Consider the following 6000-nt stretch of genomic DNA (forward strand, 5'->3'; position numbering starts at 1 on the left):
CTCTGATGCTGGGAGGGATTGGGGGCAAGAGGAGAAAGGGATGACAGAGGATGAGATGGCTGGATGGCATCACTGACTCGATGGACCTGAGTCTGAGTGAACTCCGGGAGTTGGTGATGGACAGGGAGGTCTGGCGTGCTGCGATTCATGGGGTTGCAAAGAGTTGGACACGACTGAGTGACTGAAGTGAACTGATTCAGTTTGCAGTCAGAGAGGCAGCATAAAATCACACACTATAATCAGCTTGAAAAGCAAAACTCATTAAAAACCAAAACGGGAGCAATGATGGAAGGAAGGCTGCAAGAAGGGCCACCAGCTCTCTGCCACCAGCTTTCCTTCCCAGACCTGAGAATTCACAGCCCAGGACATAGCCAACCATCTCCAGGTCCCAATTCTGACCAACCTTAAACCCTGACTGGGCCGCAGGGTCCTTTGGGCGAGAGGAACCTTACGCCACAGCCTGCTGGGAGCATCCTAGATACTCCTGGGCTTTGCCCCCACCCCCAACACCCCTGCCTTCTTCTTCTGGAAATGGTGCCCTGATTCCTATTTGGAGATCAAACCTTTCTCTCAGTTCATGCTGTTCAGAAGGGCTGCGTCCACCCCAGCTTTGGGGATGGGCATGTGACCTGGGTCTCCAGCTTACCAGCGTCTAGACTGACTGGCTCAGGCCACTAAGAACCGGCTCTGGGACTTTAGTGTGAACTATTAGAGAAGAGACTCCCACCCACACAGACAGTCTCTCTTTCCTCCTGAAGTAGAAGGATATAAGCCCAAAATTGCTGTCAGCAACATCGGTGCGTGGCATTTTCAATAATAAACTCTTTCTTTTCACTTAGATCAGTTTGTACATTTGCACAGGTCATGGATTGAAGTTGAATTTCAGATAATAATTTTTTTTAGTATAGGTATGCTCTATGTAATATTTGGAAAACCTTAGGCAAGAAACCTATTTGCTGCTTATCTGAAATTACAGTTTAACTGGGCATCTTGTCTTTTATCTGGTAAACTTAGCAGCTTGGGCCAGGTTTCAATTCAGGTTACTTGACTCCAAGCATGTCTCAACTGATGTCCAGCCCCACAAGGGCTCAGAGGTACCACCAGCCCTGCCTCCTTGCACAGACCAGCCCCGTGGCCCGAGAGAGGAATTTGCACTGAGACTCCACCGTCCTCCTTCAGACAGTGACTTCTCCTGTTGGCAAGGACACCACGCCTGGAAGTAAAGACCCACTGCCAACCTCCTGTTTAGAAATGCCTCCTAGAGGTCAGAGCTTGCTGGGCATTCCTTTGCTTCCTCCTTAGGATGTTATTCTAGGAGGTAACCAAGCCACAGTCCTCATTTTACAAATGAGCAAACGGAGGCTTGGGCTTCCCTGGTAGCTCAGTGACAAAGAATCCACCTGCAATGTAGGAGATTGTGGGTTCAATGCCTGGGCCGGGAAGACCCCCTGGAGAAGGACATGGCAACCCCCTCCAGTATACTTGCCTGGAGAATCTCAAGGACACAGGAGCCTGGCGGGCTACAGCCCATGGGGTCACAGGTGGACGCGACTTAGTGACTGAACACCATGACACGGAGGCGCACAAGCCCTGTGCGTCCCACCAGGTCAGCCATGTTTCCCACCAGGCGCCGGGTCGGGGTGACACATCTCAGCGGGAGGTAGCGGCTCCCCAAGGACCTTTTGGAAGAAGCCTCATGGCTGTTCTCTTGACGGAGGCAAGAGGCCTGGGGTGTCTGAGTCACTGTGGCTGGAAAACCCAGTGGCTTCCTTCCCTGACAGATTGCAAGGGTCTGGAGAGAAGGGAAGCGAACAAGCTGACCCCAGACGGAAGGGCAGGGAGGACCCCCAGTGGGTCCTGAGGGGGCAGGGTCCCCACACCCCGCCCAGCCTCCCCAGCGTTCGCCAGGCCCCTCTCCTCAAGGGCTCTTCCATGTCAACGCCGGTTTTGCTTCTTTTTTTTTTCCCTTTCTTTCCTTCTCTCTGTTGTTACCACTTTAAAAATAAATAAATAAAGCAAACCAACAAAGCAAACATCTGGAAAGTTTTGTGGAAAATGGCATCTCGCTCTGACAGCCACCCCTCCCTGGAGTCAGAACGCAAATGCCCGCGGGACTCACAAGTGGCCCCCAAATGCTCGCAGAGGAGAGCCCGGGCCCCTCTGTTCTCCTACCAAAGCCCTGTCTTCGCCTGGGGTCACGTCCTTCCAAGCACGCCACCATCACCAAGCGGGTGGTTCCCAACTCCCTGCCCTGCACAAGTGCCCCGCAGGCTCCCGGGCCTCCTGGCCTACGCCCCGCATGTCCCGATCCCACCCAGCCGCCTCCTCCTACCGGGGCTCCTTTCCCACTCAGGCAGTCGCTGCCACACCCCGGACTTCCATCGCACTCCTGACCCATCACCATAGCCTCTTCTCCCACCATCTCATCTCTTCTCCTTCACTCCAACCCACCCCTCTCCCACCATCCCTGCCAAGGGTGTCTTCCCAAAAAAGAGCTCAGATGACAATATCGCTCCCCTGCTCAACAACCCTCTATGGCTCCCCACTGCCTCCTGAGATAAATACCGGATTTCCTCACTGTGGTGTTAAACCTTCCTGTGGTGGATGTCGTTGTTCTGGTTTTCCATCATTCCCCTTCTTTTCTCTGGGCAACTCAACTCTCAGTCTTCTCGGGGGAAGAAAGAGGAGTCACACACTCCCCACTCTGAGTCCACGTGGTTAGGGGGCTGCCCCCAGTCCCACCTCCAGGAGGGGACTGTGTGACCCAGGCGGGGCTGATGCGCGTGCTACATTCCCCTGAACACAGGAGTTGGTTCAGGGGTGGCCACGTGAACTAGGTTTCTGGATGGAACTATTGAGAAAGAAGGGCTTTCTCTGTCTCTTTCTCTCTAGTGGTGTTGCCGGGCTAAAAAGATGCAGGCCGGAAGTTGCAGGGGGCCCAGTGAAGGCCACCAGGAGAGATTCTGCCCGAGAAAGAAGCAAACATCCAATCAAATAAAGCCGGGAGACAGAAGCAGATGCTAGATAGCAATTTCACCCTAGATCCAGCCATGCCTGAAGCTGACACTACTCTACTTTTTAGATATGTGAGTCAAGAAATGCCCAGGCTCCTGTCACTGACAACCATAAGTCTCAGCTGATACAAGTTCCACATCTTTCTCTCCAGCATGATGACTAACCGAGAGCGCAAGTAGTTTACCAACATTTAGTCGTTGATTAAATGAGGGCAGGACACACCGTCTGCCCGGTCACCACCTCCGGTCCCTCAATTCCACGTCCCCTTCTCTTGGTCTCCTAGAATCTACCCATCCTTTAAGCCTCAGGTGAACTGTGACTCTTAGATAAGCCTTTCCCGGGCTTCCCCGGTGGCCCAGTAGTTAGGAGTCCACCTCACCATGCAGGGGACACCAGTTCCATCCCTGGTCCGGGAAGAGCCCACACGCTGCGGAGCAACTAGACACGGGCACCCCAACTACCGAGGCCGCACGCCCTGGAGCCTGTGTGCCCTGGAGGCCGTGTGCCCTGGAGGCTGTGCTCTACAACGAGAAGCCACTGCAGTAAGAAACCCACGCAGCAGAGAACAGCCCCCGCTCACCACAGCCAGAGAAAGCCGGCACACAGCAACAGAGACCTAGCCCGGCCAAAAACAACTAAGGAAATAAATAACATTATAAGAAAGGCTTTTCGTAATCCCAGAAAAAGAAAGAACATCTATTAGGGGAAGACGTGAACCTCTTCTGGGCCCCGTAACACCCCAGTCTTTTCCTTTATAACACTTCTTGCAGTTGGTGCTTCCTAATTATTGGCGAAAGTAGTTAATTATTCTACGTTCCTTTCCCCTCCAGACTACAAACTCCACCATGTAAGACATTGTTTATTCTACCTCCACATCTCCAGAGCCAGCATGGAGCCTGGCACAGAGTAGGTGTCCAGTAAATGGCCAGTGAATTAACAAATGCCTTGACACCACCCCGAAATCGATTAAAAGAACCTGGGACTCATGCTTCTCAATTCGAATAAGGATGACGGAACCACATCGCCTATTAAGACCCGATCCAGTGAAGGGAGGTTTGAGGGAAAATCAGGCTGGGGAAGGCTTGGAATGAAATTGCCTTTTTGTGCAACTCCACAGGGGTTTTAGCATCTTGAACTTGATCAGAAAGCCCGACACAATTTGTGATTCATTACTAGGGACCCTAGCCACGCCCTGAAGCAAATGTCAAATTTCACACATTTAATGAACTCCATACTTGAAATATGTGGCCTGTAAAATCTGATTTACACTGCTGTTAAAATCCATGGTGCCTAAAAAGGAATGCGAAAAGTATATATTTGTGCTTAGAGAAGGGCCTTTTTTCCCCGAGACATTAATTCACTCCAAGGCGCATAAATGTTCCCTAAAGCATTATTTCAATTGCAATATTTCTTTCAGCACCTCAAATTTAGTTACCAACTTTTGAGAAGAGTGGCTGTGTTAGGTCACACACGAGTGGGAAAGTGCCACCATGTAACTGTCAGCTCTCTGGAAGGTAAGCGGAGTTGACAGCTGAGCTGGGGACAGCCCCCAACCTGCACAGCCAAGCTTACTTGGCACCATAATTAAAACCTGCCTTAAGTCAACACCAGTGCAGCCATGGTGCTTGGCAAGGTGGATTTGTTTTTCAGTTCAGCCCAAACCCTTATTTATTGGATGCTACCACCTGGTGTTTCTTTCTTCTCCAGGTTCGCCGCTGGCTCTGGCACATTTTAGCTAGGTTTGATACCTGGGGCGGCTGAGCTACCTGGCAGGTGACACGTGGCGCCCCTCTGGGCTGTTCCATGGAGCAGTAAGGGCACAACCTTTATGGCTACTTCCGGACTGAGAAGGACCCCAGGACCACCACCCAAGCTTCACTGGTTCAAAAAGTCCGTCTAACAAGAGAGAGAGAAAGCATTGCAGACCATGCTGGGGTCAGTCAATTGCCTCTCCCACAGTGGCTTCGGAGAAAGTGAAAAAGTGTTACTCATTCAGTCGTGTCTGACTGTGACCCCATGGACTGCAGCCCACCAGGCTCCTCTGTCCATGGGATTCTCCAGGCAAGAATTCTGGAGTGGGTTGCCATTTCCTTCTCCAGGGGATCTTCCTGACCCAGGGATCAAACCTATGTCTCCTGCATTGCAGGCAGATTCTTAACCTTCTGAGCCACGTGAACAATGAAAAGCAGGGGTCAAATCTGATTGGTCATCCTGCGTTCCTCTCTCAACAGTGATTGGTTTAGGGGTGGGCGGGTATCTTGGTATTGGCCAATGAGATGTAAGAGGGACTTCCGGGACACGTTTTCAAAGCTGATCAAAAGAACGTGTCTTCATTTTTCTAAAATTCTTCCAGAGACCCTGAGGGTCACCCTGGTGTGGAACTTAGTGCCTTCATTTCAGAGTGGGAACCGAAACCCAGAGAGGGAACATCTTGATCAGGGAGTTCAGGGGCAAAGCCAGCATTATTACTGTAAGGAACAGTTATTCTTTGACCACCAAACGTCCATTTGCCTTTTCTTCTTGGTGAAACAAAAACAATCCTTTTAAAACTTACCTCTTCCCCATGGTAGACCATCTGGAGGAACTGTGAGTCAAAATACCTGGCCATGCAACCCAAACTGGATTCATCAGATTCTTCCACCAGGACTTTAACTCTGGAGTGATGTGAGGTTCAGTTCAGTTCAGTCACTCAGTCGTGTCCGACTCTGCGACCCCATGGACTGCAGCACGCCAGGCTTCCCTGTCCATCACTAACTCCCGGAACCTGCTCAAACTCATGTCCATTGACTCATGTCTATTGATGGATTAAATAAAGCCAGAGGTGATAAAACAAGCTGCAGTAACCTGACTGTAGGTGGATTAGCTCCTGCTAGCTGTATCCCAGCATATCCTGGTTCTGTCTGTTCCAAGCCCAAGCTCCAGTCTGACAATAAATCCTCCCTCCCCCAATTCTTGGCTAAGCTTTGCCACCGCTGATTTTGGTTG

Source organism: Bos javanicus, chromosome 13 (genome assembly GCF_032452875.1).
Source record: "Bos javanicus breed banteng chromosome 13, ARS-OSU_banteng_1.0, whole genome shotgun sequence".
In the NCBI taxonomy this organism is placed as follows: Eukaryota; Metazoa; Chordata; class Mammalia; order Artiodactyla; family Bovidae; genus Bos; species Bos javanicus.